The sequence below is a fragment of the Pristiophorus japonicus genome, chromosome 25 (assembly GCF_044704955.1).
Source record: "Pristiophorus japonicus isolate sPriJap1 chromosome 25, sPriJap1.hap1, whole genome shotgun sequence".
Classification (NCBI taxonomy): Eukaryota; Metazoa; Chordata; class Chondrichthyes; family Pristiophoridae; genus Pristiophorus; species Pristiophorus japonicus.
Genome location: NC_092001.1, coordinates 26851758 through 26872805, shown reverse-complemented (window position 1 = coordinate 26872805; position 21048 = coordinate 26851758).

Genomic DNA, 21048 nt, shown 5'->3' with positions numbered 1-21048 from the left:
TGAGGAGTCTAGAACCAGGGGTCACAGTCTCAAAAAAAGGGGATGGCCATTTAGGACTGAGATCAGCAGAAACATATTCACTCTTTAATCTTTGTAATTCTCTACCCCAGAGGGCTGTGGAGGCTCTGTCTCTGAGTGTATTCAAGACTGAGATCGACAGATTTTTGTATATTAAGGGAATGAAGGGATATGGAATAGTGCAGGAAAGTGGAGTTGAGGTAGAAGATCAGCCATGATCTCATTGAATGGCAGAGCAGGCTCGAGGGGTCGACTGGCATACTCCTGCTCTGAAATCTTATGTTCTTATGTTGAAGTTAAAACATGTCTCAGAGCAGTGGGATGTATTCAAGGAGGAGATAATGAGGGGACAGAGGAAGTATGTTACCTTCAAGAAAAAGGGTGGGACTAATAAATCTAGAGCCCCCTGGATATCAACATAAGAAATAGGAGCAGGAGTAGGCCATAAGATCCCTCGAGCCCGCTCCGCCATTCAATTACATCATGGCTGATCATCGCCCTCAACTCCACTTCCCTGCCTGATCTCCGTTTCCCTTCAATCCCTTAACATACAAAAATCTATGCATCTCAACCTTCAAGAGACTGAGCATCCACAGCCCTCTGGGTAAGAGAATGCCAAAGATTCATAACCCTCTGAGTGAAGAAATTCCTCCTCATCTCTGTCATAAATAGGCGACCCATTATCCTGAGACTGTGCCCCCTAGTTCGAGACAGTCCAGCCAGGGGAATCAATCTCTCAGCATCTAACCTGTCAGTCCCCTTCAGAACCTTTTATGTTTCAATGAGATCACACCTCATTATTCTAAACTCGAGAGTGTATAGGCCCATTATACACACTATCTCATCATCAGACAGCCCTCTCATCCCAGGAATCAATCTTGTGAAGCTTTGTTGGTTGCACCGTCTCCAAGGAAAGTGTTTCCTTCCTTAGATAAGGAGAACAAAACTGTGCCCAGTGCTCCAGGTGTGGTCTCACCAAGGCCCGGTACAATTGTAGCAAGACCTCCTTACTCTTATACACCAAACCCTTGCAATAAAGGACAAACCATTTGCCTGCCTTATTGCTTGCGTACCTGCATGCTCACTTTCTGTGTGTCTTGCACAAGGACACTCCAAATCTCTCTAAACACCGACGTTTAAAAGTTTCTCATCATTTAAAAGATATTCTGTTTTTCTGTTGTTCCGTCCAAAGTGAATAACCTCACATTTCCCTACATGATACTCCAGATGCCACCTTCCTGCCCACTCATACTCTATCTATATAGAGCAGTCAGTCGAGGAGGCGGGAGCTCGGAGCAGCGCGAGTCCGGGGTCGGCGAGAGGCCGAAAAAGGCCAGTGGGAGTCGAGCAGTTCGAGCAGTCAGTCGAGGAGGCTAGAGCTCGGAGCAGCGGGAGTCCGGGGTCGGCGAGAGGCGTACCGGTGCAGCTACAGGGAGAAGGCAAAGAAACAAAGGTGACGTAACAGCCTAGAGGGTAAGTGATTGGCTGGTGATTGGTGAGTAGTTTTTCTTTTTCTTCTTATATTAGTCAGTAACTTTTAACACTGTTGTTGCCAATTTAAGTGTATCTAAGGGTTCAGTCATGGCAGGAGAGCTCGGTTGGGTGTTTTGCTCCTCCTGTACCATGTGGGAACTCAGGGACGCTTCCGGTGTCCCTGACGACTACGTGTGTGGGAAGTGTGTCCACCTCTGCCTCCTGACGGTCCGCGTTACGGAGTTGGAGCTGAGGGTGAATTTACTCTGGAGCATCCACGATGCTGAGAATGACGTGAGTATCAAGTGTAGTGAGTTAGTCTTACCGCAGGGAAAGGGTCCACAGCCAGATAGGGAATGGAAAACCAACAGGAAGAGTAGTGCAAGGAAGGTAGTTCAGAAGTCCCCTGCGGTCATCCCCCTGCAAAACAGATACACCGTTTTGAGTACTGTTGAGGGGAATGACTCATCAGGGGAGGGCAGCAGCAGCCAAGTTCATGGCACCGTGGCTGGCTCTGCTGCACAGGAAGGCAAGAAAAAGAATGGGACAGCAATAGTGATAGGAGATTCAATGGTGAGGGGAATAGATAGGCGTTTCTGCGGCCGCGACCGAGACTCCAGGATGGTATGTTGCCTCCCTGGTGCAAGGGTCAAGGATGTCTCGGAGCGGGTGCAGGACATTTTGAAATGGGAGGGAGAACAGCCAGTTGTCGTGGTGCACATTGGTACCAACGACATAGTAAAAAAAGGGATGAGGTCCTACGAAACGAATTTAAGGAGCTAGGAGCTAAATTAAAAAGTAGGACCTCAAAAGTAGTAATCTCGGGATTTCTACAGTGCCATGTGATAGTCAGAGTAGGAGTCGCAGGATAGCGCAGAAGAATACGTGGCTTGAGCAGTGGTGCAGCAGGGAGGGATTCAAATTCCTGGGGCATTGGGACCGGTTCTGGGGGAGGTGGGACCAGTACAAACTGGACGGTCTGCACCTGGGCAGGACCGGAACCAATGGCCTAGGGGGAGTGTTTGCTAGTGCTGTTGGGGAGGATTTGAACTAATATGGCAGGGGGATGGGAACCAATGCAGGGAGACAGAGGGAAACAAAAAGGAGGCAAAAGCAAAAGACAGAAAGGAGATGAGGAAAAGTGGAGGGCAGAGAAACCCAAGGCAAAGAAAAAAAAGGGCCACTGTACTGCAAAATTCTAAAAGGAAAAAGGGTGTTAAAAAAACAAGCCTGAAGGCTTTGTGTCTTAATGCATGGAGTATCGCAATAAGGTGGATGAATTAATTGTGCAAATAGATGTTAACAAATATGATGTGATTGGGATTACGGAGACGTGGCTCCAGGATGATCAGGGCTGGGAACTCAACATTCAGTGGTATTCAACATTCAGGAAGGATAGAATAAAAGGAAAAGGAGGTGGGGTAGCATTGTTGGTTAAAGAGGAGATTAATGCAATAGTTAGGAAAGATATTAGCTTGGATGATGTGGAATCTATATGGGTAGAGCTGCAGAACACCAAAAGGCAAAAAACGTTAGTAGGAGTTGTGTACAGACCTCCAAACAGTAATAGGGATGTTGGGGAGGGCATGAAACAGGAAATTAGGGGTGCATGCAATAAAAGTGTAGCAGTTATAATGGGTGACTTCAATACGCACATAGATTGGGCTAGCCAAACTGGAAGCAATACGGTGGAGGAGGATTTCCTGGAGTGCATAAGGGATGGTTTTCTATACCAATATGTTGAGGAACCAACTGGGGAGGAGGCCATCTTAGACTGGGTGTTGTGTAATGAGAGAGGATTAATTAGCAATCTCATTGTGCGAGGCCCCTTGGGGAAGAGTGACCATAATATGGTGGAATTCTGCATGAGGATGGAGAATAAAACAGTAAATTCAGAGATCATGGTCCAGAACTTAAAGAACGGTAACTTTGAAGGTATGAGGCGTGAATTGGCTAGGATAGATTGGCGAATGATACTCAGGGGGTTGACTGTGGATGGGCAATGGCAGACATTTAGAGACCGCATGGATGAATTACAACAATTGTACATTCCTGTCTGGCGTAAAAATAAAAAAAGGCAGGTGGCTCAACCGTGGCTATCTAGGGAAATCAGGGATAGTATTAAAGCCAAGGAAGTGGCATACAAATTGGCCAGAAATAGCAGCGAACCCGGGGACTGGGAGAAATTTAGAACTCAGCAGAGGAGGACAAAGTGTTTGATTAGGGCAGTGAAAATAGAGTACGAGAAGAAGCTTGCAGGGAACATTAAGGCGGATTGCAAAAGTTTCTATAGGTATGTAAAGAGAAAAAGGTTAGTAAAGACAAACGTAGGTCCCCTGCAGTCAGAATTAGGGGAAGTCATAAAAGGGAACAAAGAAATGGCAGACCAATTGAACAAGTACTTTGGTTCGGTATTCACTGAGGAGGATACTTACAACCTTCCGGATATAAAAGGGGTCAGAGGGTCTAGTAAGGAGAGGGAACTGAGGGAAATCTTTATTAGTCGGGAAATTGTGTTGGGGAAATTGATGGGATTGAAGGCCGATAGATCCCCAGGGCCTGATGGACTGCATCCCAGAGTACTTTGGGAGATGGCCTTGGAAATAGCGGACGCATTGACAGTCATTTTCCAACATTCCATTGACTCTGGATCAGTTCCTATGGAGTGGAGGGTAGCCAATGTAACGCCACTTTTTAAAAAAGGAGTGAGAGAGAAAACAGGGAATTATAGACCGGTCAGCCTGACCTCAGTAGTGGGTAAAATGATAGAATCAACTATTAAGGATGTCATAGCAGTGCATCTGGAAAATGGTGACATGATAAGTCCAAGTCAGCATGGATTTGTGAAAGGGAAATCATGCTTGACAAATCTTCTCGAATTTTTTGAGGATGTTTCCAGTAAAGTGGACAAAGGAGAACCAGTTGATGTGGTATATTCGGACTTTCAGAAGGCTTTCGACAAGGTCCCACACAAGAGATTAATGTGCAAAGTTAAAGCACATGGGATTGGGGGTAGTGTGCTGACGTGGATTGAGAACTGGTTGTCAGACAGGAAGCAAAGAGTAGGAGTAAACGGGTACGTTTCAGAATGGCAAGCAGTGACTAATGGGGTACCGCAAGGTTCTGTGCTGGGGCCCCAGCTGTTTACATTGAACATTAATGATTTAGACGAGGGCATTAAATGCAGGATCTCCAAATTTGCGGATGACACTAAGTTGGGTGGCAGAGTGAGCTGCGAAGAGGATGCTATTAGGTTGCAGAGTGACTTGGATAGGTTAGGTGAGTGGGCAAATGCATGGCAGATGAAGTATAATGTGGATAGATGTGAGGTTATCCACTTTGGTGGTAAAAACAGAGAGACAGACTATTATCTGAATGGTGACAGATTAGGAAAAGGGAAGGTGCAACTAGACCTGGGTGTCATGGTACATCAGTCATTGAAGGTTAGCATGCAGGTGCAGCAGGCGGTTAAGAAAGCAAATGGCATGTTGTCCTTCATAGCGAGGGGATTTGAATACAAGGGCAGGGAGGTGTTGCTACAGTTGTACAGGGCCTTGGTGAGGCCACACCTGGAGTATTGTGTTCAGTTTTGGTCTCCTAATTTGAGGAAGGACATTCTTGCTATTGAGGGAGTGCTGCGAAGATTCACCAGACTGATTCCCGGGATGGCGGGACTGTCCTATCAAGAAAGACTGCATCAACTGGGCTTGTATTCACTGGAGTTCAGAAGAATGAGAGGGGACCTCATAGAAACGTTTAAATTTCTGACGGGTTTAGTCAGGGTAGATGCAGGAAGAATGTTCCCAATGTTGGGTTAGTCCAGAACCAGGGGTCACAGTCTGAGGATAAGCCATTTAGGACCGAGATGAGGAGAAACTTCTTCACCAAGAGAGTGGTGAACCTGTGGAATTCTCTACCACAGAAAGTAGTTGAGGCCAATTCACTAAATATATTCAAAAGGGAGTTAGATGCAGTCCTTACTACTCGGGGGATCAAGGGTTATGGCGAGAAAGCAGGAAGGGGGTACTGAAGATTCATGTTCAGCCATGAACTCATTGAATGGCGGTGCAGGCTAGAAGGGCTGAATGGCCTGCTCCTGCACCTATTTTCTATATTTCTATGTTTCTATATATATCTTGCAGACTCTTGTGTTCTCTCGGCTTACTGTCCCACCGAGTTTTGTATCACCAGCAATATTGGATACATTACACTCGGTCCCTTCATCTAGGACATTAATCATAAAATCTTCGGAATTTACAGCATGGCAGGAGACCATTTCAGCCCACCGTGTCCGAAGCGGGCGACAATAGGCTATCCAGCCGAACCCCACTCTCCAGCTCTTGGTCCGTAGCCCTGTAGGTGATGTCACTTTAAGTGCACATCCAAGTATTTTTCAAATGTGGTGAGGGTTTAGGCCTCGACCACCCTTTCAGACAGTGAGTTCCAGACCGCCACAAACCTCTGGGTGAAGGAATTTCCCTTCGTATCTCCTCTAAACAAATTATTTTAAATCTGTGCCCCCTTGTAGTTGACCCCTCTGCCAAGGGAAACAGGTCCTTCCTAACCACTCTGTCCAGGCCCCTCATAATTTAATACATTTCCATCATGTCTCCCCTCAGTGTCCTCTATTCCAAAGAAAACAGATCCAGCATCTTCAATCTTTCCTCATAGCAAAAATTCTCCAGTTCAGGCAACATTCTTTTAAATCTCCTCTGTACCCTTTCCAGTACAATCACATATTTCCTGTAATGTGGTGACCAGAACTGCACACAGTATTCCAACTGCGGCCTAACCAGTTCAGGCATAACCTCCCAGCTCTAGTATTCCATGCCTCGACTAATGAAGGCAAGTATTCCTTCTTAACCATCTTATCGACCTGGCCTGCCACCTTCAGGGATCTGTGGACCTACACTCCAAGGTCCCTTTGATCCTCTACAATTTTCAGTGTTGTAGCATTCAATGTGTAATCCCTTGCCTTGTTAGACCTCCCCAAATACATTACCTCACACTTATCCGGATTAAATTCCATTTGCCACTTCACTGCCCCCCTGACCAGCACATTTATAGCTTCCTGCAGTGTGCAGCTTTCTTCTTAATTCTCAACCACACAGCCTATTTTAGTGGCACCTGCAAACTTCTAAATCATACCAAACATTGAAGTCCAAGTCATTGAGATGTACCACAAACAACAAGGACACAGCAGTGGGCTCTGCAGAACCCCACTGGAAACAGCCTTCCAGTCACAAAAACACCGAATGGCCTACTCCTGCAACTATATTCTATGTTTCGATGACCCAACTTCCACAGCTCTCTGAGGCAGCAAATTCCACAGATTTACAACCCTTTGAGAGAAGACATTCCTCCTCATCTCAGTTTTAAATGGATGGACCCTTATTCTCAGATCATGCCCTCTAGATCGAGTCTCCCCCATCAGTGGAAACATCCTCTATGCATCCACCTTGTCCCACCCCCTCATAATCTTATATGTTTCGATAAGATCACCTCTCATTCTTCTGAATTCCAATGTGTAGAGGCCCAAACTACTCAACCTTTCCTCATAAGTCATCCCCCTCATCCCCGAAACCTTCTCTGACCTGCCTCCAAAGCAAGTCTATCCTTTCATAAACATGGATCAGGAAGCCCAAGATTCCGTTCGCTTTCCTGATCACTTGCTGTACCTGCATACTCTCCTTTTGTGTTTCATGCACAGGTACCCTCAGTTCCCGCTGTACTGCAGCACTTTGCAATCTTTCTCCATTTAAATAATAACTTGCACTTTGATTTTTTTCTGCCAAAGTGCATGACCTCACACTTTCTAATATTATATTCCATCTGCCAATTTTTTCCCATTCACTTAGCCTGTCTATGTCCTTTTGCAGATTTTATGTGTCCTCACACATTGCTTTTCCTCCCATCTTTGTATCGTCAGCAAACTTGGCAATGTTACACTCAGTCCCTTCTTACAAGTCCTTTAATGTAGAATGTAAATCGTTGGGGTCCCAGCACTGATCCCTGCAGCAGCCCACTCGTTACTGGTTGCCAACCAGAGAATGCACCATTTATCCGAATCTCTGTTTTCTGTTAGTTAGCCAATCCTCTATCCTTGCTGAGATATTACCCCCAACCCAGTGAACCTTTATCTTGTGCAGTAACCTTTGACGTGGCACCTTGTCAAATGCCTTCTGGAAGTCCAAATACACCACACTCACTGGTTCCCCTTTATCCACCCTGTTTGTTACATCCTCAAAGAATTCTAGCAAATTTGTCAAACATGCCTTCCCCTTCATAAATCCATGCTGACTCTGCCTGACCGAATTTTGCTTTTCCAAATATCCTGCTATTGCTTCTTTAATTATGGACTCCAACATTTTCCCAACCACAGAAGTTAGGCTAACTGGTCTATAGTTTCCTGCTATTTTTCTGCCTCCTTTTTTAAATAAGGGCGTTACATTTGCAGTTTTGTAATCGCCGGGGCCTCCCCAGAAACCAGGGAATTTTGGAAAATTACAACCATTGCATCCACTGTCCCTGCTGCTACTTCTCTTAAGACCCGAGGATGCAAGCCATCAGGTCCAGGGGATTTATCCATCTTTAGTCATATTATCTTACTGAGTACCACCTCCTTAGTGATTGTGTAAATTTCCTCCCTCCTGTACCCCCTTGACTATCCACTGTTGGGATATTGCTAGTGTCCTCTACCGTAAAGACTGATAGAAAATATTTATTCAGTGTGTCTACCATCTCCATGTTCTCCATTACTAATTCCCTGATCTCGTTCTCTCAGAGACCAACATTTAATTCAGCCACTCTCATCCTTTTTATATACCTCTAGAAACTCTTGCTATCTCTTTTTATATTTTGTGCGAGTTTAGTTTCATCGTCTATCTTCCTTTTCTTAATCATTTTTTTTTCTTTCTTTGCTGGCTTTTAAAAGCTTCCCAGTCTTCTGTCCTCCCACTAGCTTTGGCCACTTTGTATGCCCTTGTTTTTAATTGGATACCGTCCTTTATTTCTTTAGTTAGCCACGGATGGCTATCTTTTCTTTGACACCCTTTCCTCCTCACTGGAATATATTTTTCTTGAGAATTGTGCAATATCTCCTTAAATGTACACCACTGTTCATCAACCGTCCTTCACTTTAATCTATTTTCCCAGTCCACTTTAGCCAACTCTACCTTCATACCTACATAGTCTCCTTTATTTAAGCTCAGTACGCTGGTTAGAGATCCAACTTTCTCACCCTCCATCTGAATTACAAATTCAGATCATGCTATGATCACTCATTCCGAGGGATGCTTTACGAGGAGATTGTTTATTAATCCTGTCTCATTACACAGGACCAGATCTAAGATAGCCTGCCCCCTGGTTGGTTCCGTTACATACTGCTGAAGGAATCCATCCCTTATACACTCTATGAAGTCCTCCTCAAGGCTACCCTGACCAATTTGATTTGTCCAATTAATATGGAGGTTAAAATCACCCATGATTATTTCTGTTCCCTTTTTACAAGCCCCCACTATTTCCTGGATTATGCGCTGACCAACAGAGTAGCTATTGTTACGGGGCCTATAGACTATGCCCACCAGTGACATTTTCTGCTTATTGTTCCTTATCTCCACCCAAACTGTATCAACATCATGATCATTTGAGCCAATATCGTTTCTTACTAATCAGTGATTCCATTATTTGTCAATAGAGATACTCCACCTCCTTTTCCTTTCTGTCTGTCCTTCCGGATTGTCCTGTACCGCTGAATATTTAATTCCCTGTTCTGGTCACCTTGCAACCACCTCTCTGTAATGACTATCAGATCACACCCATTTGTATCTATTTGTGCCGTCAACTCATCTATTTTGTTACAAATGCTACGTGCATTTAGACAAAGTGCCTTTATATTTGTCTTTTACACTTTTTTCCTGCTTGTTTCCTCGCTCCTTCAAACTTACTTTCTTTATTTTTGCTTTCAAATTCCAGCTTTACTCCCCTCCCTACTGAATCTATTTTCAGGTTCCCCTCCCCCTGCCAAGCTAGTTTACACGCTCCCCAACAGCACTAGCAACCCCCCCCCGCCCTGCGAGGATATTGGTCCCGGCTCTGTTGAGGTGTAACCCCTCCGGTTTGTCCACGTCCCACCTCCACCAGCAGCGGCCCCAATGCGTCAGGAAACTAACGCCCTCCCGCCTGCACCATTTCTCCAGCCAGGTATTCATCTGCTCTATCGTCCTGTTTCTGAAGTCACTAGCTCGTGACATCGGGAGGAATCTGGAGATTACTAGCTTTGAGATCCTGCTTTTTAATCTCTCTCCTAACTCCCTAAACTCTGCCTGCTGGAGAGGGGAGGAAGGGGAACCAGTGATTGTAGAACTGAACCCAGCCAGAGTCAGTACCTTTAGGGGAGGGAACCATGAGTGTAGAACTGAACCCAGCCAGAGTCAGGTCCTTTAGGAGAGGGAGGGTAACCAGTGAGTGTAGAACTGAACCCAGCCAGTGTCAGCATCCTCAAGGGATGAGAGGGGAGCCAGTGAGTGTAGAACTGGACCCAGCTAGTGTCAGCATCCTCAAAGGATGAGAGGGGAACCAGTAAAAGTAGAACTGATTCCAGCCCGAGACAGCACCTTAAGGGGCGGGGACAGAGGGGAGGGAGGGGAACCAGTGAGTGCAGAACTGAAACCAGATAGATTCAGCATCTTCAGGGGAGTAAAGGAGAGAGCAGTTGAGAGAAGGTTGATTCCGGAGATGAGAGGGTTGACTTATCAGGAAATATTGAGTCGGGATAAATGGTTCATTCTCAGTTTGGCAATCAGTAACTTGTGGGTTGCTGCAGGGATCAGTGCTGGGTAACCAACTATTTACAATCTATATTAACAACTTGGAATAAGGGACCGAGTGTAGTGTAGCCAAGTTTGTTGATGATATAAAGATGGGAGGAAATGCAATGTGTGAGGAGGACACACAAAATCTGCAAAACGACATTGACAGGCTAATTGATTTGGCAAAAATTTGTCAGATGGAGTATAATGTTGGAAAGTGTGAGGTCATGCACTTTGGCAGAAAAAAAATCAAAGAGCAAGTTATTAATTAAATGGAGAAAGATTGCCAAGTGCTACTGTATAGCGGGACCTGGGGGTACTTGTACATGAAACACAAAAGATCAGTATGCAGGTACAGTAAGTGATCAGGAAGGCCAATGGTATCTTGGCCTTTATTACCAAGGGGATGGAGTATAAAAGCTGGGAAGTCTTGCTACAGTTGTATAGGGTATTGGTGAGGCCACTCTTGGAATACTGCGAGCAGTTTTGTTTTCTATATTTACGAAAGGATATACTTGCTTTGGAGGCAGTTCAGAGAAGCTTCACAAAGTTGATTCCGGAGATGAGGGGATTGACTTATGAGGAAAGGTTGAATAAGTTTGGCATCTACTCATTGGAATTGAGAAGATAGTAAAGTGATCTTATCAAATAATATAAGATAATGATGGGGCGTGACAATGTGGATGCAGAGAGGATGTTTCAATGATGGGGGAGACTAGAACTAAAGGGCATAATCTTAGAATAAGGGGCCCCATTTAAAACTGAGATGAGGAGAAATTTATTTTCTGAGGATTGTGGCTGTGTGGAATTCACTGCCTCAGAGAGCTGTGGAAGCTGGGACATTGTATAAATTAAATCAGAAATCGACACTTTCTTAAACAACAAGGGTTTATGGGGAGCGGGCAGGGAAGGGGACCTGAGTCCATGATCGGATCAGCCATGATCGTATTAAATGGCAGAGCAGGTTCGAGCCTGCATGGCCTACTGCTGCTTCTATATCTTGTGTTAACCAGTGAGTGTGGAACTGAACCCAGCCAGAGTCAACACCTTCAGGGGAGGGGAACCAGTGAGTGTAGGACTGAACCCAGCCACAGTCAGTACCATCAGGGGAGGGGAACCAGTGAGTGTACAAGTGAACCCAGCCAGAGTCAGTACCTTCAGGGGAGGGGAACCAGAGAGTGTAGAAGTGAACCCAGCCAGAGTCAGTACCTTCAGGGGAGGGGAACCAGTGAGTGTAGAACTGAACCCAGCCAGAGTCAGTACTTTCAGGGGAGGGGAAGCAGTGAGTGTAGAACTGAACCCAGCCAGAGGCAGTACCTTCAGCGGAGGGGAACCAGTGAGTGTAGAACTGAAACCAGCCAGAGTCAGTACCTTCAGGGGAGGGGAAGCAGTGAGTGTAGAACTGAACCCAGCCAGAGTCAGTACCTTCAGCGGAGGGGAACCAGTGAGTTTAGAACTGAACCCAGCCAGAGTCAGTACCTTCAGGGGAGGGGAACCAGAGAGTGTAGAACTGAACCCAGCCAGAGTCAGTCACTTCAGCGGAGGGGAACCAGTGAATGTACAACTGACCCAGCCAGAGTCAGTACCTTCAGGGGAGGGGAACCAGTGAGTGTAGAACTGAACCCAGCCAGAGTCAGTCCCTTCAGCGGAGGGGAACCAGTGAGTGTACAAGTGAACCCAGCCAGAGTCCACGACTGTAGGAGAAGGAAGTGTACCAGTAAGTGTATTTCTGAACCCAGTCAGAATTGGTGGTGAAAACTGGGAGTGGAGGAGAAACAGTTTAGAATTGTGTGTTGATTTGGATTTCAGCACAGCAGGAGGGACAATGTGTGGGACAGGGATTTACAGCTTTGGAAGAACGAGAGAGGAAAGAATGTTCCATGGAAACTAGGAGGCCACGTTTCGACTGACCCGTAGAACGGTGCTCCTCCGAGAGGTCCGCCGACTTTCTCGAAGGAAAAGTAAGCGTTGTACTTACCTCGGGATTCTCCACGGTGATCTGGCCTGCTTTGGACTGAGCACAAGAGAAGCAGCGGGGGGCGGAGCTACAGCCATGTGCCAAAAAGAGTGTCGGCAGCTGCCCGTATGTGCAGTGGAGTCTGCGTGTGTACACAGTAGCTCCTGGCCCTCCCAGCGTGTCGTGGCTCTGGGCGACCCTATCCCTGGCCGAAGGAACGACGCGATGTTCACTGCCCCTAGCCCGGGCCCAGTGGCCTGCCTCGCCACGCCTCGCTGCCTAAACTCGGGCCTCGCCTCGCCTCTTCAACCTTGAAAATGTAATGAGGCAGGCAGGGCTGTGTGTGCTGCTGGGGGCTCGCAGTGCTCCGGAACGGATAGGTGCTGCAGTAGGTGCGGTAGCAATATTTAATTTTTTATTTATTGATTGATTTTTAATATCTTTTTAAATTTTATTTATTGATTGAGTTATTGATCATTTATTATTGATAATGGATCTTTATTTTTAAAAGCGAACTGTTTAATGTTTTGGAAAATCCTCTAACTTCCCTTCCGTCCACAACCCATCCCCCGCCCGCCATCTCTGGCTACCGGCGCCTGATTTCTAAAGTGTCCACAAGGTTTTTCTGGGCGTACAAAAGTGGGAACTGACTCAGGCCTTAGTTAGTTTGGAGTAACTTTTCGCTGTCTAAACTTGCTTAACTGGCCAAAATGGTGTAAGTGGCTGGAAAAAGAAACTGCACTAACTGACTGAAAGTGGAGCGAACAAAACGTGGAGAATTGTGATTAATTGGATACTCCAAAACAATCAGGACATTCTAAATAGGGAGGGAGAACAGCCAGTTTTCGTGGTGCACATTCGTACCAAAGACATAGGTAAAAAAAGGGATGAGGTCCTACGAAACGAATTTAAGGAGCTAGGAGATAAATTAAAAAGTAGGACCTCAAAGGTAGTAATCTCGGGATTGCTACCAGTGCCAAGTGCTAGTCAGAGTAGGAATCTCAGGATAGCGCAGATGAATACGTGGCTTGAGCAGTGGTGCAGCAGGGAGGGATTCAAATTCCTGGGGCATTGGAACTGGTCCTGGGGGAGGTGGGACCAGTGCAAACCAGACGGTCTGCACCTGGGCAGGACCGGAGCCAATGTCCGAGGGGGAGTGTTTGATAGTGCTTTTGGGGAGGAGTTAAACTAATATGGCAGGGGAATGGGAACCAATGCAAATAAAAAGGGCCACTGTACAGCAAAATTCTAAAAGGACAAAGGGTGTTAAAAAAACAAGCCTGAAAGTTTTGTGTCTTAATGCAAGGAGTATCCGTAATAAGCTGGATGAATTAACTGTGCAAATAGATGTTAACAAATATGATGTGATTGGGATTACAGAGACGTGGCTCCAGGATGATCAGGGCTGGGAACTCAACATCTAGGGGTATTCAACATTCAGGAAGGATAGAATAAACGGAAAAGGAGGTGGGGTAGCATTGCTGGTTAAGGAGGCGATTAATGCAATAGTTAGGAAGGACATTAGCTTGGATGATGTGGAATCTATATGGGTAGAGCTGCAGAACACCAAAGGGCATAACATGTTCGTGGGAGTTGTGTTCAGACCTCCAAACAGTAGGAGTGATGTTGGGGAGGGCATCAAACAGGAAATTAGGGTTTCATGCAATAAAAGTGCAGCAGTTGTAATGGGTGACTTTAATATGCACATAGATTGGGCTAACCAAACTGGAAGCAATATGGTTGAGGAGGATTTCCTGGAGTGCATAAGGGATGGTTTTCTGGACCAATATGTTGAGGAACCAACTCGGGGGGAGGCCATCTTAGACTGGGTGTTGTGTAATGAGGGAGGATTTATTAGCAATCTCGTTGTGCGAGGCCCTTTGGGGAAGAGTGAACACAATATGGTGGAATTCTACATTAGGATGGAGAATGAAACAGTTAATTCAGAGACCATGGTCCAGAACTTAAAGAAGGCTAACTTTGAAGGTATGAGGCGTGAATTGGCTAGGATAGATTGGCGAATGATACTTAAGCGGTTGACTGTGGATGGGCAATGGCAGACATTTAGTGACCACATGGATGAACAACAACAATTGTACATTCCTGTCTGGCGTAAAAATAAAAAAGGGAAGGTGGCTCAACCGTGACTATCAAGGGAAATCAGGGATAGTATTAAAGCCAAGGAAGTGGCATACAAATTGACCAGAAAAAGCAGCGAACCCGGGGACTGGGAGAAATTTAGAACTCAGCAGAGGAGGACAAAGGATTTGATTAAGGCAGGGAAAATGGAGTACGAGAAGAAGCTTGCAGGGAACATTAAGACGGATTGCAAAAGTTTCTATAGATATGTAAAGAGAAAAATGTTAGTAAAAACAAATGTAGGTCCCCTGCAGTCAGAATCAGGGGAAGTCATAACGGGGAACAAAGAAATGGCTGAACATTGAACAAGTACTTTGGTTCGGTATTCGCTAAGGAGGACACAAACAACCTTCCGGATATAAAAGGGGTCAGAGGGTCTAGTAAGGAGGAGGAACTGAGGGGAATCATTATTAGTCAGGAAATTGTGTTGGGGAAATTGATGGGATTGAAGGCCGATAAATCCCCAGGGCCTGATGGACTGCATCCCTGAGTACTTAACGAGGTGGCCTTGGAAATAGCGGATGCATTAACAGTCATTTTCCAACATTCCATTGATTCTGGATCAGTTCCTATCGAGTAGAGGATAGCCAATGGAACCCCACTTTTTAAAAAAGGAGGGAGAGAAAACAGGGAATTATAGCCCGGTCAGCCTGACATCGGTAGTGGGTACAATGATGGAATCAATTATGAAGGATGTCATAGCAGTGCATTTGGAAAGAGGTAATATGATAGGTCCAAGTCAGCATGGATTTGTGAAAGGGAAATCATGCTTGACAAATCTTCTGGAATTTTTTGAGGATGTTTCGAGTAGAGTGGACAAGGGAGAACCAGTTGATGTGGTATATTTGGACTTTCAGAAGGCTTTCGACAAGGTCCCACACAAGAGATTAATGTGCAAAGTTAAAGCACATGGGATTGGGGGTAGTGTGCTGACATGGATTGAGAACTGGTTGTCAGACAGGAAGCAAAGTGTAGGAGTACATGGGGACTTTTCAGAATGGCAGGCAGTGACTAGTGCGGTAACGCAAGGTTCTGTGCTGGGGCCCCAACTGTTTACACTGTACATTAATGATTTAGATGAGGGCATTAAATGTAGTAACTCCAAATTTGCGGATGACACTAAGTTGGGTGGCAGTGTGAGCTGCGAGGAGGATGCTATGAGGCTGCAGAACGGCTTGGATAGTTTCGGTGAGTGGGCAAATGCATGGCAGATGAAGTATAATGTGGATAAATGTGAGGTTATCCACTTTGGTGGTAAAAACAGAGAGACAGACTATTATCTGAATGCTGACAGATTAAGAAAAGGGGAGGTGCAAAGAGACCTGGGTGTCATGGTACATCAGTCATTGAAGGTTGGCATGCAGGTACAGCAGGCGGTTAAGAAAGCAAATGGCATGTTGTCCTTCATAGCGAGGGGATTTGAGTACAGGGGCAGGGAGGTGTTGCTACAGTTGTACAGGGCCTTGGTGAGGCCACACATGGAGTATTGTGTACAGTTTTGGCCTCCTAACCTGAGGAAGGACATTGTTGCTATTGAGGAAGTGCAGTGAAGGTTCACCAGACTGATTCCCGGGATGGCACGACTGACCTATCAATAAAGACTGGATCAACTGGGCTTGTATTCACTGGAATTCAGAATAATGAGGGGGGACCTCATAGAAACGTTTAAAATTCTGACGGGGTTAGACAGGTGAGATGCAGGAAGAATGTTCCCATTGTTGGGGAAGTCCAGAACCAGGGGACAGTCTAAGGATAAGGGGTAAGCCATTTAGGACTGAGCTGAGGTGAAACTTCTTCACCCAGAGAGTGGTGAACCTGTGGAATTCTCTACCACAGAAAGTTGTTGAGGCCAATTCACTAAATATATTCAAAAATGAGTTAGATGAAGTCCTTACTACTTGGGGGAATCAAGAGGTATGGCGAGAAAGCAGGAATGGGGTACTGAAGTTGCATGTTCAGCCATGAACTCATTGAATGGCGGTGCAGGCTAGAAGGGCCGAATGGCCTAATCCTGCACCTATTTTCTATGTTTCTATGTTTCTATGAGCAACACCTGTCGAAACTTGACCCCTCGATGTGTCTGTCCTGAATTTCTATCTTGCACTGACAGTGTTGAGTTTTGTTGTCTCCTTTTACAGCGTCTTCGAAGGGGAGATTTTCAGACAGTAAACACAAACCAAACATCGTGTCAAGATCTGACGGAGTCAATCGATTCATCAGGACCTGGATATCATCGGCCTTTGAAAGTGGAAGGAGAAATGTTTGTCTGTCCTGCCTGTGGGAAAAGATTTCAAATATCAGTGTGACTGGAAAAGCACCGAGAGATACAACCCCCGAGTGAGTGTTCCAGTGCACTGCCTGTGGAAAGAGCTTTAATCAGTTACACAGCTTGAAGAAACATCGCAAAATTCACAGCGTGGATAATCTGTAAACGTGTTGTGTGTGGGCGAGGCTTCAGCTGATCATCCAACCATGGAGAGTCACAAGGATACCCGCACCATGGATAAACCGTGGTAATGTGGGGACTGTGGGAAGGGATTCAGATCGCCATCTGAGCTGGAAATTCATCGACACAGTCACACTGGGGAGAGGCCGTTCACATGCTCTACGTGTGGGAAGGGATTCTTTCGGTCATCCGACCTGGTGGGACACCAGCGAGTTCACACGGCGGAGAGGCCATTCACCTGCTCCACGTGTGGGAAGGGATTCACTGCACCATCCACCCTGCTGAAACACCAGCGAATTCACTCTGAGGAGAGGCCGTTCACCTGCTCTGAGTGTGGGAAGGGATTCTCTCGGTCATCCGACCTGCTGAGACACCAGCGAGCTCACACGGGGGAGAGTCTATTCACCTGCTCTGTGTGTAGTCAGGGATTCACTCAGTTATCCACCCTGCTGAGACACCAGCGAGTTCACAACTGACTGCAGGGGTTGAAATCTGCTGTTAATCACATCCTGACTGAACCATGTTCATTCTGACAATTGGGGTTTGTTTCTGCTGATAACTCCTGTAACTGGACTGGAGTTTAATATTTGGGATATAGACAAATAAATAAATAAATGGAGGGATGAAATCCAGCCTCTGGAGGGATGCAGAAGGTGGGAGGCTGATGTCCATATCACCAGTTCGGAGGCACACCTGCTCGCCAGGCGTCGTCGTGTGTAAACCCGGTTTCAAATGACTGAAAATGATGCTAATAAAACACCATCTATTTTCTAGTTAGATTGGGGTACAGTATTCAATTCCTCAATAAAAAACATTTTAAAAGAAAATAATTTTTGGAAGTTCTTCTACGTTGGTTAAGTTTTTTCAGAAGTTTTAAATGTTTCTGCTGGAGTTTTAAAATTTTTTTCCCAAGTTAATTATAAGTTTCCCAAGTTGATTTAAAGTTTAAAATGAAAGTCAGTACTTAGCTCCCTCCCTTGATACTGTTCCCAGGGCGCTGCCGGCCATCTGCAGCTGTGCAAAGCCCTGGCTGGACCACACCTGGAGCACTGCGAGGAAGTTGAGGCCTGGTCGTCTCCGAAGGGGACCCGAACGCCTGGACACCACAAACAGTTCCATGGTTAGAATCTCCGTGTACAGTGCCATGGTTAGAATCCCCATGTACTCTCCCCCAGGGTTAGAATCCCCACGTACTCTCCCCCAGGGTTAGAATTCCCACGTACTCTCCCCAGGGTTAGAATGGCCACGTACTCTCCCAATGTTAGAATCCCCACGTACAGTCCCAGGGTTGTAATTGCAATGTACAGTCGCAGAGTTGGAATCCTGTGACTGTACACAGTCAAAGCGAAAAATTGAGGCCTTGAATCTGAAATGGGGAAATAAATCATAGAAACATAATTCAATTTCTACACTAAACTATTTCAAATCAAATCAAATGAATTGTTGCAACTAACACGTTACTTTCATGCCAAATGGGAAACAAGTGATGTGTGGGGAGTTCAGGACTGTTTGCGCCCGGTTACACAGCATGTCCCTGGCTCTCCACTCCAAATGCACTTCTTTTGGATCGCAGTCTCATTGACACATCCAACTGACTGGATGGACCTCGCCCTTTAAATCCAATCAGAGAAATATCAGCATTTGATGTTTAGTTTGCCAAACTTTCATAAAAAACTGGTTAGGCTTCAGCTGGAGAATTGATTTCAAGTTTGGGCTCCAAACTTTGAGAATAATGCCAAGCTTTTAGAGAAGGTACAGAAGGAACGGTGCCAGGATGTGGGACTTCCGTGATGTGGAGAGCCTGGTGAAGTTTTCTCCAGAGTGCAGGAAAGGGTAAAAGGAGAATTGACCTAGATGTACAAAGTTATGAATGATTTAGAAGAAAGAGTAAATATGGAAAATCTTTCCAGTGGCATTAGGGAAGGTAACCAGAGGGGTCAGACTTCCGATGATTGGCAAAATGACGAGAGGTGAAATGTGGGTTCATTTGTTACCCAGCGAATTGTTACGATCCAGAATGCACTGTCTGAAAGGGGGGTGGAAGCAGATTCAATAGTAACTTTTAAAAGGGAATTGGATAAATACTTGCCGGGAAAAATATACCGAGCTCTGGGTAAAGAGCAGAGCAGTGAGACTCATTGAACAGCTCCAACAAAGAGCCGGCACAGACAGGATGGGCCGCATGACCTTCTGTGCTTTAGCACTCCCTGACAATGGCGAATGATTGTACCCTGAGTGCTCCGCCCGGGGGAATACGCCCTATCTCCATCAGCAGGGAGCCAACGCGTGGGAAGGGCTGGATCCCAGAGAGCACCTCCCTGTGCGGAGAGACTCCCGGGGACTCAGCGGAGCGAACACGGCCCCAGGCAACACCGAGTGTGGCTCTCAGGCCCCGGGCAACACCGAGTGTGGCTCTCAGGCCCCGGGCAACACCGAGTGCGGCCCTCAGGCCCCGGGCAACACCGAGTGCGGCTTTCAGGCCCCGGGCAACACCGAGTGTGGCTCTCAGGTACCGGGCAACACCGACTGCGGCTCTCAGGCCCCGTGCAACACCGAGTGCGGCTCTCGGGCCCCGGGCAACACCGAGTGTGGCTTTCAGGCCCCGGGCAACACCGACTGCGGCTCTCAGGCACCGGGCAACGCGGAGTGCGGCTCTCGGGGCCCCGGGCAACATCGACTGCGGCTCTCAGGCCCCGAGTCAGAGAGCCTGCCCCGGCACCAGCAAACCCCGGGGGCAGCGCCTCCCCCAAATCATGAAAACAACTGGTTGCATTTATACAGCAGGCCCAGCAATTCCCAGCCGCTCTGTATCAGGGTGGGTGCTGGATGGGGAAGTCACTCACTGGCCTCCTGTACAGTATAGTATTAGGCAGTCCCTTAAATCGAGGATGACCCACTTCCACACCAAAAAGTGATGACTTCACAGATATTTCAATATGAGATCTGATATTTAGCTCCGGAACAACATATTGAAGGGTGGGAGATGCCTGTGCGTGGATTCTTTTAATGTGTGTGTCCGTTGCACACCAACTACCACACGGGCTATACAGAGCGAGGGCTTGGTCCAGTGGCAAGGGTTAAACAAGACGACTGGAAATCAAGCTCTGCTGCACAGACCTGGTGAACATGCTCCTACTGCCCATATGTCGCAGTGTGTTGTGGCCCATGCTGTCCCTGGGCCCTTGCCTCTTCCGGGCCCCAAATTCGTGCCTCTCGTGGGCCACAATCTCTCTGCCGCGAACTCTCGCCTCTCGTGGGCCCCAAGCTCTCAGCCCCGATCTCTCGCCACTACTCCACCCAGACCTCACCTCTCCTCTGCTGCTTGCCGCATCGCCTGCTGTACCTGGGCCGTTCCGATGCTCCAATCGCTGACCTGGATTCCGGTAAAAAGCAAAATCTAGACTCTCAAATCTCCAAATCTGGGGAAATTTAGAGTAGATCACCTCTCAACTATGCTGCAAATGTCAGAAAAATGCTTTGGATACCTGGCCTCCTATGTGGATCTGTTTGTTGCATCAGTTTGAGCTGGAGTGGAGATGGAGGAGAAGCTGCTGGGTTTCACCCCAGTACTTCTGGGCACAGTGGGACCAACAATTCCCCATGTGGGGCTGTCAAAGGAGGTGGGTTCCCTTCCCTGAAGGACATTAATGAACCAGTCGGTTTTACCACAAACTGGCAGCTTTCATGGTTACTATTTCTAGTGCTGGCCCCACAAATGACCAAGTTAATTCAGCTCAATTTCTCAACATGCCTTTGTGTTTTTGTGGATTCTCTCTCACCCATCCTTTTTCCTGTCTGAAATTCACTTTACAGGGCATTAAAAGGGGAGGATTTGTCGACTGGAGCATGAAACCAAACATCACATTAAGAGCTGACGGAGTCACTCGATACATCGGGAATGAAATATCATCAGCCTTTGACCGTGGAAGCAAAAAGCACTGTTCACAGCGGGGAGAAACGGTACACGTGCTCTGTAAATTCCGATGCAGTTTTTCTTCATTAATTCCTATTTTAATAGATTTTCTTGAATGTGGCCCATGCCAAGTGCCAGGATATTGGATCAGGCCCACCATAGAAAATGAGTTTGACACCTTGAGGTAGACAATGACAACCGGATTCTCCAGTGTGGACAAGGCTTCAGCCGATCATCCAACATGGAGAGACACAAGCGCAGTCACACTGCGGAGAAATTGTGTAAATGTGGG